Genomic DNA, 20,022 nt, shown 5'->3' on the forward strand with positions numbered 1-20,022 from the left:
TGGCATGTTGGTTTGAATTAGTTCTTTATAAATTGTATAAAACCTGCATATTTTTATGAATTCAAAGACATTAAAAGATAAATAACATAACATCGAAATTAACCAACAAATAGGTAGTGAGTAAAACAATTCTGAGTAATATGGTTTCGTATGGTTGTGGCTGTGATGAATTTTAAATGTAACATTTCTTACGTAAGATTTTTGGAAACCCCCCCTACCCCCCTAGTAAGAGATCGTAAGCAAATGTGAAACCCCCCCACCCCCTCTATGTGCTTACGTAATTAGTGAACAGCCCCTAAGACGGTGTTTTGTTAAAAATCGACTTTGAATTTTAAAAATCATCAAGGAAATTCAGAAAATTGAAATTTTAATTTTGAGTCCAAATGATTAAAAAATGTATGATACGTGGAGATCCTCGATATCTCGAAAAAAAAATTTCGACCAAAATCGACTTTCTGGGACTTCTTTCGGAAAACCGACATTTTTCGGAAGACTAAGTCCTAGAAACTCGATTTTTGTTTTAAAAAAAAACGTTCATGCATTTTTAAGTCATTTGACATCAAAATTAAAATTTCAATTTTTCCTATTTCCTTTGGTCCCCCTTTTGGTGGTTTTGGAGAGTCAAAAACAGAAATTTTGAGCTTTCTGAGGCACCTCTTAATCATGTCCGATTGACCGAAATTTTGCACAGATCAGTTTTTTGGCCAATCTACAAAATGTATATGGACGGTTTCCAAAATTTGAATTTTTTTTATCATACATACACTGCCACCCTACTAAACAATTTCCTACACGCAAAAAATATTAAAATTTATTTTTACGGGATTTTCACGGGATTAACCACAGAGTTTCAAGAGAGCCCTGGTAATAACTACTTTACTTTCACATCATTGCCTCACGTAAAGTATAAGTGGATGCTTGCTCGAGTATTTTTTTTCTCTCAAATTCTTATAAGGAAAGATTAGTTAGCTGACTTTGTTCGTTCTGGGAAAAATGTTTGAAAAAGTTGTGTTTAGTTTTCGCTAGGATTAAACCGAAAACTGCGATTTTTGTCAATTGCCTTAAGATTATTTGGAAGGTGAGTTGTCACAATTTTCAGGATTCGTGTCCGAATAGATCTACCTCTGATTTGGACGATGAAATTGATATTTCTAATCAAAGAATTTGTTTTATTTTTTCAGGCCTCGGAACATACCTTTGCGGTAGGTTGGTGTTAGGTTTCCGGACATCCTAACGAATCAAGTAAATTCGAGTGCCCTCCAGGTGTTATAAGAAAACGAGTTCTTGACTGATCCGGGGAAGGTAACTTATTCACTTTTCAGAAAATTCATTTTTATTTATTCAACTTTTTTTACATCGATCTAGGCCCGAAATATGGATTGTTGCAGTTTTTTTGTGTGAAAGTGTGATTTTTAATGAAAAATTAAAAAATCATGAAATGAGGGGTAATTAAACTTTCTTTAAAACGATTTTTTATTCAAAATAAAAAGAAATAAAATCAACCTAAATTATATTTTAAAACTAAACCAATTTCACGATCATGTCAAACTCACTAAAAATTCACGTAAATTGTAGTTGATGTTGTTTATGAGCCGATTCTAATAGAGGCATCTCTTCCGTAGCATCTACGTGAAAATCAATTGGATAAATACTATGTAATTTTTCACGTAGCCGCTACGTGCAGATTATTTCGCGCGTATGCAATTTTGAAAAATCTGAGATATGACAGTTTAAAAAAATAATTTTTAATAGAAAAAGCGTAGTAACTAACGAATGCTTCAGGATAGACATTTGCTGTACAAGACAAAAGATGAAGATTTTGAATTAATAAAAGTGCTTAGAAGACACCGCTCACGTCTAAATTCATTCAATAGAGTTAGAGCTGAAAAACTGTTTTTTAGACACGCTCTAAATCATAGCGCGCTTCCTAATCGTCATATAAATTTGATGTCTAGTCAAAGTTGCGTTAAAAGTTATTGGCTGCAACTTTGTAGAAGACAATTTTACTCTACCTTTTCAATTGTATGTGGAAAAAATTACGCGTCCTAATATCTGATACTCCATAATTAAAGCGCATTATTTGATGAGCATCTTTGCTAAAGACATTTTTTGTCTAAATTATATATTTTCTGCGTTGTTAATTTTGTCTTGCTAAATTCCCGTGAACCAATGTGCACTGTCGAAATCAACTCAAGTAATATACCTAATTACATAAATATTCTTGCGAAAATATTCCGTACTAAATATTTTAAACACCGCATTAATTTTCTGTATATTTCCGTCAAAAAATATGGATAAATTTTAACAAAATGTAACAATACAGTGAGCGAAATAAGAATAGTACCACTATGTGTTTTGCTTGTTAAAATATGAATGATTGAAAACACGAAAAAAAATTTCTACAGTTTGTTATGAATTGTTTAACGGATAAATCAAGCGTAAGTTTAGTTTTTTTGGACCTAGCAATTGGCGTTGAGGACCAAAACTGTGAAAAAAGGGTGCGAAATAAGAATAGTACTACTTGAATTTTTCAACAAAAACAAGATTATTTTTCAAAATTTACAGTGTAAAAGTGAATAATAATGCTTCTACGAATTATTTAAATAGATACCTGCATTTTTAGGAGTTTTCTAGAATTGCGAAGGTTTTCAAAGGTATTAAAGAGGAGGTTTAAGATATGCTCCTCTAGCGTTAAGGAATTTGATATACGGGGGGTGATACGGTCAATATTTGGTCAATGTCAACTTGACGTATTTCTTTAAATTTTGCATTTAAAAAACCTGAACACCCCTCATTTTGAAGGTGTGTGTGTATGTAGAATGTTGCTCCTATTTTGATTTTGGAATTCACTCTTCAGTTGTCAAAATGCCGTCTAAGGAAGAAGAACAGCGTATCAAAATTTTGCTCGCGCATCGCGAAAATCTGAGCTACTCGCACGCAAAGTTAGCAAAATCGCTAAAAGATGCCAAATCAACCGTAACAAATGTAATTAAAGTGTTTGGGGAACGTTTGTCGACAGCCAGGAAGTCTGGATCGGGGGGAAATCGAAAACCGGAAGCCACTAAGACGACAAAAAGAGTTGCCGGTGTTTCAAGCGAAACCCTAACCTCTCTCTCCGAGATGCTGCAATTAAGCTGGGTGAATCGTCTACAACCGTGCATCGAGCCAAAAAACGAGCCGGACTATCGACTTACAAGAAGGTAGTGACTCCAAATCGTGATGATAAACAAAATACCAAAGCGCGCCAAGGCCAAAGCGCGATCCCGGAGGCTGTACACGACGATGCTGACGAAGTTTGACTGCGTGGCAAAGGCGACTACAAGCAGCTTACGGGACAGGAGTTTTATACGGCAAAAGGAAGGGAAAAGGTAGCAGATATTTTCAAGCACATGAAACTGTCAAAGTTCGCGAAGAAATATCTGGTTTGGCAAGCCATCTGTACCTGTGGCTCGAAAAGCAGCATTTTCATAGCTTCCGGGACTGTCACCCAAGAAATTTACTTGAAAGAGTGTTTGAATAAACGTCTGCTGCCTTTCCTGAAGAAACACAGTTGTTCCGTACTGTTTTGGCCGGATTTGGCATCTTGCCATTACGGTAAAAAGTCCATGGAGTGGTACGCCGCCAACAACGTGCAGGTGGTTCCCAAGGACAAGAACCCTCCCAACACGCCAGAGCTCCACCCAATTGAGAAATACTGGGCTACTGTCAAGCGGAACCTAAAGAAGACCAAAAAAACTGCTAAGGCGAGCAGCAGTTCAAGGCAAACTGGCTTTCTGCGGCGAAGAAGGTGGACAAGGTACAAAATCTGATGGCAGGGGTTAAGCGTAAGGCCCGGCAATTAGGATTTGGAAAAGCGAAAGCCTAACTGAATATTTTTCCTGAATTTTATACTTATTAAACTTGAAAAAGAAATTCAATTTGATTTTTTAAATAAACGATTTCACCGATTTACACGCGTTTTCCCTTGACCAAATTTTGACCGTATCACCCTTTATGTGACTTGAAGAAGCCAGTGTAGAAATGAGTCTCACTTTACAGGCATCAGGGACACTTTACAAGCATCGGTAAGCAAATCGGTAGATAATAATTTCTCTAGGCCCCAAGCTTAGTTTTCCATTCATTCGTCAAGCAGTTTGAAATTTAATTTCACGTTTGGTTCAATGGAGACGCCCGCGCCATTTGAAGTCTTTCCTGTGATTTTTGTTTTTTTCGCTCTACTATCTCCAAGGTTTCCACGATAATTGAGGGGTTTGATGAATCGAACGATCTTCTCCTTCGATTGCCCAATTGGTAGTTACCCATAATCAGCTGTTTGCCGCCATCCGCTCTCAAATAAAATTGTTTTGGCCGGTGGCTCTTTTCCTCTCGTCTAGTTTACCACCGCATGAATGTTTGCTTATCCTTTCCTCTTGCACCTTCGGACTGGACACAATGAAAGTGCAGATGATTGATGGGGAGGCAATATGTTGCATGGCACGGACAATAAATTGAATCAGTTTCCACCACTCACTTCGTTAAAGAAACAAATAAAAAATGGTAAACTAAAGCTTTGGGCTTGGAGATTTTTCGAAACACAGGATAGTTTGATTCGATTTTTGGAAAAAGTATGTAAAACAGCTTAGAACTTCAGAATGCGTAGAATACTGTGTTTATAATGAAAAGTAGTTTTGTTGAAGATTAAGATTAAAAAGTTTCAGAAAAATGTTTAAAAAAAATGCTCCAGACGGGAATTGAACCAACAATCTCTTGCTGTTAAGCCCGGAGAAACCGAGTTCGCAGGTTCAATTCCCACCAACAGAATCTAACAAAAACATTTTTCCAAAAATTGTTTCTTTTATTTAATGTTTTGTAATTTATTTTAAAAATTTCAAATTACTAGAACTAAGGAAAAGTCTTTGTGTGTAAACATAGAATTCAAATTCGTTTCTCATAATTAAGAATGGATTTTAAATTATTTAAACGAATCTCGCGACACAGAATCGACTGACGTCATTCGCCGGCCAGGAGCGAAAAATAAAGAAAAGCAATTTCAACCGGCTGAGACGACACTGAAAACGAGAAGGATGTTTTGATGTTGTTTCGAAAATGAGTCAAGAGATAAAAAACACCGAAAACATCAACAAGATTCGGACGCCTCCATTATTATTGGCGCTCGACGTCGCGGCGCTTCCGATAGACACCTACCGCGGCAAGCAAAAATATTTCCGCGGGGCCCTATGAAAATAACCAGTTTTGGTCAACTCCTCGACCAAAAACGCGACCGAAAAGACTGGATTCGGGGTATTTATTTCTATGGGGTTTATTTTTCTGCGCTCCTTGATGGAAAGCTTGCTTTTGGGCAAAGATAAACGAACGTGACTTTTCGTACAAGTTGTGGGATTATATGAGTTTGTTGTGTTACTTTTGGTTTCAGCTTTTTCAAACCGCACAAGAAGCTTTTAGATTGAATAAGACTTTAATCATAGACTTGTTTGAAGGATTTTTTTCCTCAGTCTGTATCAGGATTGTAGATAAAACAAATCGCGAAAGTCTAACCATTTCAAAACATTCCCTCCCAAAACGAAACTGGGTGGCCTCGCTCTAAATCTCCGACAAAATTTGAAATTGGCATAAGGCAATTTTATTTTCCAATTTGATTTTAATCAGCTACGGAACATTGACACCAATGTTCCGCGAATGTGTGCCAAACTCTTTTTTTCCCTTTCTCTAAATTGAGCATTCGAAAAAGTATCACTTCAAGGTCTGTTAATCATAAGACAGTCAAATTATGGAGAGAAGAAGTTGGGCCAAAACAGAGGACAGAGAAAAATTTTCGTTCAACAAAATTCGGCCCTCCTTTCCTCCCAATCCCAGATTTCAGTTTCTTCGCGCTTGTCCCTTATTTAGATGGACTGTGATTTTGATGTTGTATTTCTTGCTGGCCCAATGTTGACAACCAAATCAAAGCTACAAACAGAACTGGCGAAACCGAACCGAAATGAAAGCAAAAATTCACTTTTAACCTTTCCTGGTGCGAACAACAAACAACAGGCGGGCGGGCTGGCGGTCGAAGAACTGGAAAATCAACATCCCCCCAAATAAGCGAAATAAGCGACAAAACAAGACAAGAAATTGGACAAGATTGAAACAAGAGAAGAAAAAAACGGTCGTAAACAAGCAGTGAATTTGAGACTGTTTTTCTATAAGGTACACCGGGGTAAGTGTGGACGGGTTTTCGTATAGTTCAACTTTAAAAAATCATAAAAAAAATCAGCAGTGGAGCAATTTTGATAAATTGACGTTCAATGTGATGCAGAACATGTTTTTTACAAAAGCTGAAGAGATGAGCCCGATAGAACCCCCCCGCTTTATGGGGTAAGTGTGGACGGTAGATTTTCCCTTTGATTTCTCAGGAAATTTTAAAAAAATTTGTGTTTTCTTGGTTGAATACGTTACTTTATTGCTCGAATCGTCCAAATTTTTTAAAAAAGTTCATGATACTATAATTATAGTGTGTAATTTATGTTACAACACACGAGATCCGATTTCATCAAAAACACAGAACAAATAAGTACTTTACTCAAATTTTCATGATCCGAATGCTTAATATAGCTAAATAATACAACTCATAAAGGATGAAGGACAGAAAATTGAAAAAATGTGTAAACATCAAGTCTTTTTAAAGCCGTCCACACTTACCCCAGGTAGGGGTTGGAGACAAAATTTTAGTTTTTTGTAAATAAACTCTTTTTTCTTAATTTTTAACCGATGTTTCTTTTCCTAACTGGTTGTTTGGAATGTAAGGATTGTTTCAATGTAGAGTTTTTCATCGAGAGCCAGCTAGTTTAGGAGAAATTTGCAATTGAAAAAGATGCACATCAACTCGACATCGTAGTTGAAAATAGAAAATTCCGAAAAAGTCGCTGTAAACAACCGTTATTGGCTGAATCGTATCTTTTTCACAGTTATTGGATAGATTACAAGTAAATTGAACATTCTGCATCAAAAGTTTGAAAAAATAGTGCACAGTATTGTTTTTATAGCCATCGTCCACACTTACCCCGCGTCCACACTTACCCCGGTGTACCTTACATAAGACTCGAACAACACCGGTTGATTGAAAAAAAACACATAAAATGAAGTGCCGAATTTCATGCTGCTTATGAAAAGATTTGAATTAAGCTTGTTGACTTTGATTCAATTTTTGATTTGAGTTTGACAAAATCATTTGATAATCATTAATAACAAAATTTTCGGAAATGATAAAATTTGACATAACATAATGAAAGAAGAAAAAATAAAAAAAAATTATCAAAAATGACAAAATTACAAAAAAGACAAAAACTACAAAATTTGCAAATATTACAACAACGAACGCATGATAAAATAGAAAAAATAACAAATATGATAAAAATGACCAAATTGACTAAACAGATAAATTTGAAGTGATGCAAAAAGGATGGCAAAAAAAGACAAACAAGAAAGAAAATCGGAAATTCAGTTTTATCATTTTTTTGAATTATTGTAATTTTTATAATATTATTCGTTTTTATCTTTCTTGTAATTTTTACCTTTTTCGTCATTTTCACCATTTTTGTCACTTTTGTCAATTATACCATTTTTTTTTCGTTCCTGTCATTTTTGTGGTGTTTATCATTTTTGGCATATTGAACATTTGTAGTTATTATGTTGTCATTTTTACAGTAACTCTCGATTTTGCCAGTTTTGCAAGAACAAGCTTGAGTAGGATTTCTAGAAATATTTTTGAATATAACTAGCTGACCCAGTGCGCTTAGCTACACCTTCCAAAAAATAATGAAATTTCGAAGAATTTTAGATATTTTGATTTATTTGTTCATTATTTTGAAAAAGTTCAGATGCAACTCATTTTAAAGTATGAGTGCTTCAAATTGAGTTTGAAATAGTTATACGAAATAAATTCTTCTCAATTTTCTCAAACATTTTTTTCAAACCTAAAATTCTCAGATTTGTTCTTCAATCGTTGTTTTAAATTTCTCGAGCTATGCACAAACACTCTCTCGCGTCCCCCACTGAAAGAATAGTCCTGGATATTTTTCGAATGCATTTATACCCTCACTTTAAATATGGTTCCTTTTGCTTGATAAATTCTCATGGCCAGCGAGTTTCCATTTTCAAATTCTCAATTTTTTCCTGGCTTTTTTCCCAGTGTTTTTCCGTAAGATATTTTATGATTTCCCCGGATTTAAATAACATATAGAAATCTGTACATCGTTTTTTACCATAGAAGTTTACATTTATGTGTATGAATATTTCTTGGGATATTTTACAGAAAATAAAATATTAGCAAATTGAAATGCAAAGTTTCAAGATAATAGTTTCAGTGGAAAATAATTCTAGTATCCTGCGAAATCTCATCGAATATTGCCACCTTCTTCTCTGTCTTTGACAACAACTTTGCTTTTTGTCAAATTTTTTTTCATGGTTCGGATTTGATAAAATATTAGTTTGGTATAACGTAGGGTTACCATACGTACTCTTTTAAGAGTACATGTACTCTTTTTCGATCAAGAAATGAGCGTTCTCTTCTTTTTGTGAAATCTTGCGGTTTGTACTCTTTTTTGTTAAAAGACATTTTATCAGAGAAACGAACTTATTTCTTCCAGTTCTTAAGTTTGTGTTCCTATATGTACAAGAAGTCCGGAAGAAATGCAGCACTTTATGCAATCATGGCACGATATTTCAGGTTTCTCTACTTTGTTAAGTTTTCCAAACGATGATTAAAATGGAAATCATCACAAATCGATTAAAATCTAAATTTTTCGTTAAAAACAAATTTTCTATTTCATCAGCAGTACTTTTCTATAAGTAAATTTCAACAAATTCGATAGTTTTAAACCGCTTTTGAGAAAAGCTTCTTCTAAGCGTCGATATAAACTGTGCAGGCAATCAGCACCTTCGAATATGCAATTAGCGCCCAAACAGTTGGCGAAGAGCACAACAGCAGTTTAAACTCTTTTTGAAATGCAACATTTTCTCATGTTTACGAACTCTATCTCTTCGAATAATCCAACGACCAAAGGGTTTTCATTAGAAATATACAAGAAAATGAGCAAACTTAAAACGATAACTTTCAATTTGTAATTTTTTTTTTTTAAGTCATAACTGCCAAGTAAGTCACATAACTAGCAACTATAGCAACTATTTGAATGGCCTCAAATTTCCTGGTTTCTCCTGTTTCTCCTAATAATATATGAAATATGATTTCAACGTACTCTTTTTGGCGTTGAAGGATATGGTAACCCTAGTATAACGGTAACCCTAGTATAAGTATAATGATCCATAAATCATAGCTAAATTTCAAATTGGCATTCATAATTCTAATTTAAATTTAAATTTTAACTTCTAATGTAAGCTCAAGATTCATGTTTTGTGAAATTCTGTTTTTGTTGAATAACTTTAAAATATTTTTTCAAATATTGCGTACCTAGAGTCTGAGCTCTAGATGCTTGATTCTGGATTTGCAATATTATTAGAAAAATCTAAGAATTTTTAGTCCGGCCCCAAAAATGTATGAATATATTAATGAAAACTTTAAATTTGAAATTTTGATCCTAATTTTTAAAACCGTGCTGAAGGTGAAATTTTTAAATTTTGAAGTTTTTGTAATAAATTCTCAATAAATATGATTCCGAAACTCATGCACATATGATAAATATTGCTTCACATTTCTTTCCTAAAGAATAATGTGGTTATCAGTCAAAGCGCAAAATTTATAAATAACACAAACCAAAAATTTAGGTTTTACTAATTTCTATTACATATTATTAATTAAATGAAAACTTTAAGTATGTGAGAGATAAAAACGTATACGTGTAGTTTAGTGTTACCAATTAAAAATAGCCGAAAATGGGTTATTTCATTTCATCCACATTAGTTCAACATAATCATTCGATTTTGTGGTTGGTCTCTTCAAAATTGTTTCCCGTACATTTGAAATATTTTCTTTATATTTCTGCTACTTTTGAGTTTTGATTCAGCATAGTGTGTCTCTGATGAAGTTTTGAACATAATATATTCAAGGTCAGTTATGTATCAATCTCATGTTTCGAAATAAGAATTCAGAATCAAATGTATGAATGCAATGTTATCAAAAAAATTTATTTCTTCAACAGTTTTCTTTATTCAGACTTTCAAGTTTATTTTTTGCCTTAGGATTCGTAAAGAAAGTGCACTAAGGTATGAAATATATAATTGTTACATAAATTCGCGCTAATAAAGCTAGTTTTTTCAAAAAAAATCTAAGCTTCACATTTATTTAATTTTTTTTTTTTAAACACATTTTTAACTATTAACACACAATATCCGTGAGCTAAGATATAGTTTATTCACGAGATTTTTTCTGCTACGTTTCGTTTATTTAAAATACGTTTAAAATATTTTAGAACTGAAACACTGAAAATCTAAGCGCTGCTGGACAAAAAAAAAATCCGGTTTTAGAAAAAAATCTCGATTTTTTCCATATTTTCCTTACGGTATGTAAAGTGTACTCCAAAATGTAAAGATTCTGGAAAAAAATATTAGGATGAACATTAGAATTCAATATAATTATATATGAGAAATACGATTTATATCTACATAATTTTCCCGGTTTTGATTCGAGATTCCATGGTTTTCCCTGTTTTCCGGTTGCATTTTCGATTCCCGTTTTTTCCCAGGTTTTTCCAGTGCACTGGCCACCCTGCAACAATAAACCTCATATGGGTGCCCCCTTGCCGTCCTTCTTCTGAAAGAAGTGAGGGGTCTTCTTGGCAAATTTCACTTTCCTGATTAGTTTTTGAGCGATACAACAAAATTTGTATGATTAGTTCTTGAGCTACACGACAAATATTTTTAGGGAATCTCCCCACTGTGCGGCTAATGGGCCTCAAATAATATCAAATTTGATTTCATTTTCCTTATGAGATCTTGAGATATGACAAAAAATGTATGGGAACCCTCTCAATCCTGTTCCTTCTTCCCATTGGAAAATGGAAGAAGAGTCTCGAATAATCATAAAAATACCCCAACCACAAATACATTCCCTTGCCAATTTTGTGTCTGTTTGCTTGATTAGTTCTCGAGTTATGATAAAATTGTATGGGAGCCGCTCTCTCCCCTTTGAATGTTCCTTATTAAAGGAAGATAGGGAGAGGGTGACAAACATCATAAAAACTCTTTTTGTTATCAAATACCCTTCTTTTTCTAATTTGATTTCATTTGATTAGTGTTCAAGTCACGTTAGTCAAGCTATATGGAAGACCGTCCCCGTATCTCATCCTCTCACTTAAAAAAAAGGAAGAGGGCTAAAATCGTTGTTCAATTTGCTGTATCAGTTCTCGAATAATTTCAAAAAAATGTTTGAGAAACTTCCTCCTCTCTTCCTTTTTCCTCACCTGGAATGAAGGGAGGGTACTAAATAGTCATTAAAACATTTTGGTAATCGAATATTCTTACCTGCCAAATTGGGCTCCATTTTCTTGATTTATGTCAAATTTGGTTCCATTTACTTGACAGTTCCCCACCCCGTTTACTATCCTCCCAATGTAAGAAGAGAGGGGTCTCAAATAGTCTTAGAAACATTTCTCGTATTCAAATACCCTCCCATACCAAATTGGGTTCCATTTGCTTGATTGGTTCTCGAGTTGTGCCAAAATTGTCATTTGAGACCCCCTCCACCTTCCCTACCCGTCATAGAAATGAAGGGGAGGGGGGGGGGGTTGCCAAATAGTCATAAAACATTTTAAAAAAAATTATATATCAGCATATTTTTTTTTGCGTAGCTCGAATACTTATCGAGTAAATGGAACCAAATTTGGCAAGGAGAGATACTTGGGTACGTAAAAAGTTCCCCCCCTCTCTTTTAATTTCTCCACTGGAATGAGGGAAGGGTACACAACCATCATAGAAACATTCCTCATATCAAAATACCCTTCCATGTCAAATTTGGTTCCATTTGCTCGATTAGTTTTCAAGTTTTTCAAGAAAATTATATGACCCACTGGAAGGAATTAGGGAACCAAACCTTAATAGAAACATTCTCCCAGGGTGGCCACACATCCGGGAAAAGCGGGAAAAAGTCGGGATTTGAAATCCGTCGGGGAAAAAGCGGAAAAAGGTCGGGAATTCATCCAAGAAACCGGGAATTTTTGGCTCAGCTGCTCAGTACATACACCCATAGAAGAGGTTGCAGAAATCCAATGCCTATTTAGCACATCTCTGTGCCGATAATGCGCTGAAATGTGCACTGTGCCGAAGATGATATGTTTGAAAAACCGTAACTGGCATAAGGACTCGGCTCCCAACTAAAATGATGCATGACCACTACATTCAAGCAAAACAAGAAAAACATTTTATGGGATTTCGTTCCTATTGGATAATTCATCCCAGAAACAAGAAAATAAAAATAGAAACCACAGCGCCCGTAGGGAGAATCGAACTCACATCACTAACCAAATGGTCTTGCCAGACCGACATCTTAACCAGTGTACTATTTGAGCTTCATGCAGGAAGAGGGATATTTGTCATAGGCATTCTGCCACCGATCAATCACAAAAGAAACGCACGACAGTGGCTTCCCGGCGTTTGGCCTCCTTTCAAGGTATTCATTTGTCTTGCGATGGAAACGGGAAAGGGAACGGGAGTGGAGGAAACGGGAAACCCATTGAATGAGAACTGTGCTTTGCTTACTGCCTGCTATTACATACACACGCTACATATACACAGCTGCTAAAGCCGGGCAGCTTGGCCGGTGCTTGTTTGCCGGTGAATTGAAGGAATATATTCTTGTTGCTTTTGCTACATACACACGCACAGCTTAGCCGTGGTTGTTTGCCGGCGAATTGAATTGAAGGAATGTTTTTTTTTGTTGTTGCTTTTACTGCATACACACGCACAGCTCGGCCGTGGTTGTTTGCCGGTTGATTGAAGGGATTGAATTAGAAGGATGTTTTTGTTGTTGCTTTTGCTACATTCACACGCACAGTGCATGGTTCGCTGGCTGCCTGGTGTTGGCCGGTATTTATTTCCATCCTTCTTCGTCTTGTGATGCGATAGGGAGGGACGTGAAAGCGTTTTTATTTTGTTTCTTTCAGACATACGCAATTCGGTTAACTTGGGAGATTAATGCCAGTGGGAGCAAATCGAATCAGCACCGATCGCGTTATCTTCTTGTACCAATGATGCTATGTAATTGACTACACGCCATTGGCACAGAGGCTGAATTTTGGGTGTATATTTTAGTGCTTTCAATGCTCCAGAGTAGGTGAAAAATTATGAAACTAACACATAAACCATGTTACAAAAAAAATTTAATTTCGATACATCTAGTAAGTCAAAAAATGATAAAATTGTATACTTCAGTCTAGTTATTATCAAAAAAGGCTGGTAGAAATATGATACTATCCCGTTTGGTTTGAATTAACTTTCAACAAATGCGTTGTCTAGTTACGTGTTGTTTTGGCTCAAAATGCAATGTAATGTGTAACTAAATTGTATGAAGTTAAGGTCTTAGACAAAGTTCTTCATCAGAAAAATTTCCTCTTAATAATTCATAAATTGGCACAGCTGCGATAAAACGTCTTCCAGAGTAGAAAGAAAGATTCGGAATGAATAAACCTACTTGGTTTGAAATCCCTGAAAAAAGGAAAAAAAGGTAGGAAATAAGATCATGTGTGTTTTGCAGAGCAAAATTTTTTCATACAATCCTGAAAATTAAGATTTACTCAAGAAAACTTTTCTTTATTTTTTTTAATTCGACGAAATATTCGATAAATTTCAAGCCAAACCGAAAATTCTAAGACCTCTGGCCCTGAGATATTGAAAAATGACCCAAAATTGACTCAGTCTGATGCCTGTCTTGAGCCATTTGATAAACTTTTTTTTATTTGCCAGGAGCTCAAAAATCCTTATAGAAAACTGTATTTAAAATCACAAATTGATTATTTAATTTATTGGTTGAAGTTTTTGGAGCCTCTATTGATGAAATTTTTGGTTTGATGGGGTCACTTATTTTGCCCTAATTTCATTTGAAAGTTACTATTTTCCCCTACTTTTCTACCACATGGTCGTTTCTAGCCCTGTAGTGAACTTTTTAATGCATATTTGGTTGAGCTTGACCAGAATAAACTGAGCGCCATCACCATAAGAAATTTTATAAACAACAGAATTCTAATCTCATTTAGACAACAATGCTTAACGGAAATTTGCTTCTTGGATTAAAAATTACTTATTCTGATTCTAAAAATTCATAAGTTTTGTTTCTTGTTGCCTGTAGGAATGATTTGTACATTCAATAGAAGTTTCTCAAGAAAAATTCTGATGGCGTTTAATTCGATTCGGTTAAATGCCGACCATTCGTCCTTTGGTAGATATAAAATAAAAAGTCAAGAAACATATTCAGATGAAATATTAAGGAGAAAGAAATGAAAAGTTTTGGAAAAGTTTATAACATACATATTATCAAGGTTTTTGAAATAAAAAGTATACAATTGTACATCAGATTAAAAAAGTCCTTCTTTATCCTGAATTTACTTATTTGCGGCTGTTTTGAATCATTTATACGAAAGGGGCCATTTAATGAAAATGAATTTTACTATAGTACACCTTTTTATGATATTCATTCTTCAAGTATTTACAGCATTCCCGATAAAACAAAATCTTTCCACTTTTCTATAAATACATATATTCTTTAAGTTTCAGATGAAACATTATTTGTTCTCTCGGATATTATAAAAATTATGCATTATCCAAACCGTTATTCAAATGTTCTTATTTTCATTTAAATTTTTTTTTCTCGTTAGCGCAATTTGTAAATGCGAAGAATTAGGGCTGGTAACAGCAAAATGATTTAAAATTGAAATCTTTTTAAATATGCTAAGATTTTTGGGATTAGTAGAAAATTATAATTAAATCACTTAGATAGAAAATTGGTTAATAGAGCTTTCGTGACATTTTTTTGTTTTTGATAATCGGGAATTTCGTGAAGCCAAGCGGGAAAAATGAGGGAAATCAAAAATTGAAATTGAGTAGCCATCCTGATTCTTCGTACCCAAATACATCGCCATGCCAATTTTGGGTCCATTTGCCTGATCAGTTGTTTGGGAGACTCCCTTCCAGTGACGGGAGGGGTCTCAAACCATAATAGGAACCTTCCTCGGCCTCCAATGCCTTCATCTGCCAAGTTTCACTCAAATCAGTAGTAGTTTATAGGAAACAGACAGACAGACAGACACAAATTTATTTTTATAATATAGATTAATTTAGATTTTGAAACATTTTTATTAAATCCAGCTCTGCATTTTTTGTGTAAGGTTTTGTCAGTTAAGAAATAGATTGGAATTTTGAACATTTTTTTCGAAATCCCAGATTCCCACCTCCATACACATGTTTTGGCTTAGAAAAACAACGGTCCGACACTACTTCCTAGTGAAACCAATCATGCCATTGACTAGAACTTCAAAACTTTTCGGTGTTATTTTGCCATAACCCAATCTAGCAATCTATAGATAACTTCATTCTTCTATTAAACTTACATGCATTCAAACTAAAATGCCTTCTTCAAAAGCGCTTGGTTTGGTGCAAATGAAAATCAGTGCAAGACCATACCGGTAAAGTTCCCCTCGACCAATAAGACCCACGAAAAAGGTGCAATAAAAACCAAAACAAATTACCGTTTTAGAATGAGTTCACGTAGTCAGTGATGATGTTTCAAGCCAAGTGCTTCGCCTTTCCTCTGGTTCAACAATTCTGGCACCTTCCACGTGCAAAAGTTTTTCGACACCTTCCCACTTCCAACCAAAATAAAAACTTCCTTAGTTGTAAAAACTTCTTCAGGTGCTTGAAGGTGGTAATGTGACGATCATGGGTGATGGTGGTGCATGGTGCAATTTTCGATCGGTGCTTCCATCCACGTGGACCGGATGATAAGAAATAACTGGAAATAACAATAAATCTTCTCCGATGATGGTCGGTGTAACTTTACCTTTCCACTTGAGTGGGGGTTCACTTTTTTCTTCACTCAACTTTTGGTGACTTTTGGTGTAATGTGGATGTGTGCGTGCTTTCTTGTAAGTATGCCCCCAACCTGTGCGAGGTGCACTAAACTTTTGTAGCCTTCAGGAGGAATTTGTTTTTCGACTTTTCCTTCCTCTGCTTCCTCTTTTCGCTTAAGTTGTTTAATGTTATCTACACTTTCAGAAAATTTTCGCGAACCAGTGCTCTTTAATTTTCTTTTCTTTATTGCTGTTATTGCTCCGGCTATTTCGGTTTTCGAACAAGTTTTGGATAGCTTTTCGCGTAAAAATTTCCCTTTTGCTTATCTTCTTCGACTTTTTTCGTGTTTTTTCTTCACCGGGGGTTGTTTTTTCCCTCCAACACCATCATCCTCCGGGGGTGCTGTCACGCTTCCGAAATCACTGCCAGAAGCGGCGCCGCACGAATGGAGAAAAACTTTTTCGCGCCAGCCTCCCCTTTTTTTCTTCGAAAAAAGCTATGAGCAGCGCAGCTAAAAAAGATACCGATCAATTAGCAATAAAATTTTATCACTTTTCTTCTGCCGCTAGAGAGCATCTTCTTCGGTCATTTTTCCGCGACCAATAACGATGCCTCGGTGTGGTGGAAAAACTTGCTTTCGTTCAACAATAATAATAATTCGCGCACCTCACGATAACTTTTATTTTTCCTCCACCTTCGTGCTTCTTCTTTCATGTTGTGCCGCACGCCAAAATTGATGGCTACAATTAATCAGAGTAGTCGCTGAGACGCGCTCACGAAGAAGCTTCGATTTTCACTTTCGACAAATAATCGACACTAATCGAATTCCATCAATAGGAATTGCTCGCGAAACACCTCTCTATTTTATCCGTCGATTTTGATTTAACCACCACCTGAATCGGAAACACTGGTGCCCGGAAGTCGATTCACAAGTTTCGATAAAAAACCATCGAGGTGACAACAATCGATCGATCCGATAGAACACCACACACACTGTTTTTGCACCTGAACCTAAATTGCTTGCAACCCGGAAGCAATGGTCAAGTATCGGTGGCGTTCTACTCCATTACCAGTCGTTGGGGTGTGGGTGTTTCCGGTTCCGTTTTTTTTGTTCTCTCTCTTCTATTCTGTTCAAACCAATCACAAATATGGATTTTGCTTTCCCCCCTTTACTTGATAAGCGGTTTCTTTTGTCGCCAAAGGAACGGTCAAATAAATCGTCGTCATCAGTCGAATGCAGTCCGGTGCATTTTTTGCTCGATTTCCCTATCCTTCGGTGGGTTCGTTTGATTTTTTTTCGTGTGATAAATTAGGACCTTGCAATGATTTTCGTACCTGTAATCATAGAAAAAGAAGAAAAAAAAATAAAAATTAGTCATCCAAATAAGTTTATGTTCAATTGAATCAATTGCAAGAAATGAAACGACCAATAATCTTCGATCATTGGAAAAACATTGAAGGGAAGCGTTGTTTTGGAGTATTAAGGTAGACTTTCACGCTAAGAGCACCTGTATCCGTGGTCTTTTCTTGGGTCTAATTTATACAAGAATTAGACCAAAGAAATTAGATCCAATCCAGTGAAAAAACTGGCAACCCCACTCGTGCTCCATTTAGAACTCTGTCAAATTGGGTCCAAATCTCATCAGTTTTGGATCAATCCTTTTAAAAAAAGTTGAGTTGAGTCAGATGGTGCACTAGGTAAGACATCCCACTGGCAAGCCGAGATGAGGATGCAGCAGTGAGTTCGATTTTATCTAATTTTTTTTGCCATGTATCTATTCGAGTTGTACTCAGATTCAACTTAGAAGCAAAATTAATAATTATTAACCTTCCAAAGCTGTTCAGGTCAATATGACCCGAAGCGCACATTTCAAACCTCTTGATCATCATTCCGATATACCGAAGAACTGGGAATTTTGACAGACCAAGTATGTTCTATGAAAATAATGATTAAATTAACGACAAACAATTAATATTTGAGTTTTGAAAATCGGTTCATTGGGAAATGAAATATAGCTAAGCTAAGCCAAAATTGGATGTCGTATTTTGAAAGTAAGATTTTTTTTACCGAAAGATCTGAGATAGCGGTCAAAACTTCCATTGGACCCCAACATATCTATACATTGTCGGTTAGATGGATTCTTGACGATTTCAAACCTGTTTCTGATAACCTCCCAGACAACCAGAAGTCGTATTTTATTTTACAGATGATATCGAATAGAATATTATTTAAACTCATTTTCGTATATCTGCGCCTACAATGTGCGTCCCATACACATTCTTTATCGTATTTAGATGCATTGCATGATTTTATTACGACAATACAATCCAAATCAAAAAATTGTGTGCTAATGAACCTATATGGACTCCAAAATAATGCGTATATACTGGTTTTGCTGCATTATATACGATATGTTTACACGTATATTTGCACGTATATTTGTGTTGCAAATTCGAAATACCCACCAAATGGTAGTCGTGGACGATGATCAGTCATGATTGACAGATTTTGTCGTGCTATGCATAAAATTATTCGAAAATTAAGATTTTTTAGGTGTAAGATCTTAGCAGAAAGAAAATAAGCTTGCAACTTTGCTTGCCACTTGGAGATAATGCTATAAAATCGTATATAACTGCATTGATTCGTAATAATGTGCATGCAATCGTATACCCATGCAAATTAATTCGCATGTCTGATTTTCGTAAAACGTATTTGCTGGCAATCGTAAAAGAATACAAATAAGTTCAATCAATATGATACTACGACATCGATGATTAGACTCGTATTTAAGGAGGCTCCAAAATGCTGATCTATTTTTAGATCATCGATGACGTGTTCTACGATTTAAAAGATTTTAGTTATAGAAATATACGATTTGCTTTTGGTTTAATGCCTTTGAAGCAAATCCTTTTGAATTTATATATTCCAGATAGCGTCGAGGAGCCATCATGAGCTGCAGATCGTATCGTCAGGGGATCAAGTCCAGGTACTAACAATATCTTCATGAACGTTGAAAAAAATCAGCAATCAGACAAATAATAAATTTGTACGATATAAACTTGAATTTGACAGCAAAAAACGCATTTTTTTTAATAATCTTATTTTTATTATTTTTAATGATGAATAAATCAATTGGTTTAAAGTACAAAAAAAAATAATCTTATTTTTATTCAACTCACGGAAAATGAGAGCCCTGCACTCAAGTCGCAAAAGACGACCAAATAAGTCGTCAAACCTTCCATATTATTACGAAAAATGTCGTATTTTACAACCTCAATCATCTATATGATGATGTAAATTGTCATAGTATATTCCAAAAAGAATCAGGGTAGTCGTAAATGATGCGCATGACAAGTCGTGCAAATCGTAATTTAATACTATCCAAATCAAGAATTTGTTTGCTAATGTACCTATATGGCCTCCAACATGATAATGGTTTTGCTACATTATATACGATATGTTTACACGTATAATGGCACGTATATTTGCGTTGCAAATTCGAAATACCCACCAAATGGTTGTCTGGGCTGGTAATACATATCAACTTTATTTTGAAATGTTGAGTAATAAGAATAAATTATCTACACAATAAATCATAAAAAACATTTACAACATTTACGAAGTCAAACTACTACTCAAATTTCCCCGAAACGGATATTTTGCGAACGGCTTTTGAAGGTTAATAAATTCCCTTATTACAGCGTAAATTACAAGAGATGAATAAAATTACAATAAGAAATAATCACTTCGGAAGGAAAAACTCAATAACGTTTTAGAAGATTTTCAGGACCTTTTCCAGCCCCCAGATGAAAAATTTATGACAATTCCATTTATTCAAAATCTTATCCTTATCCCCAAAGTTTGAAAAACAGAAGTTAACAAACAAACTAATAAATTATTAAATGATGAAATTATAAGGCCTTCCAAATAGCCTTACAACTCACCGATTTGGATCGTACCAAAAAATGGACGCCTCAAACGAAAAAAAATACAAATTAGTTATTGATTTTAGAAAACTCAATACTAAAACA

At 35.1% G+C, this 20,022-nt stretch overlaps 2 protein-coding genes across 5 annotated transcripts in view; both read right to left on the reverse strand.

Annotated features, from left to right (window-relative positions):
• The window catches only part of LOC129754912 (uncharacterized), a 286,153-nt gene that overhangs the window by 253,374 nt on the left and 12,757 nt on the right, over positions 1 to 20,022 (reverse strand). For 2 of the 4 annotated variants that reach the window (XM_055751173.1, XM_055751174.1), the window contains exon 2: positions 15,669 to 17,325. The exons of 1 other annotated variant lie outside the window; for it this stretch is intronic. The gene's annotated coding sequence lies outside the window, so the exon portion shown is untranslated. The remainder of the gene's footprint in view (positions 1 to 15,668; positions 17,326 to 20,022) is intronic. One more of the 4 variants, XM_055751175.1, reaches the window with a different exon arrangement.
• The window catches only part of LOC129753634 (uncharacterized), a 76,090-nt gene that overhangs the window by 17,946 nt on the left and 38,122 nt on the right, over positions 1 to 20,022 (reverse strand). The window lies entirely within an intron of this gene.

Source organism: Uranotaenia lowii, chromosome 3, assembly GCF_029784155.1.
Source record: "Uranotaenia lowii strain MFRU-FL chromosome 3, ASM2978415v1, whole genome shotgun sequence".
Lineage (NCBI taxonomy): Eukaryota > Metazoa > Arthropoda > Insecta > Diptera > Culicidae > Uranotaenia > Uranotaenia lowii.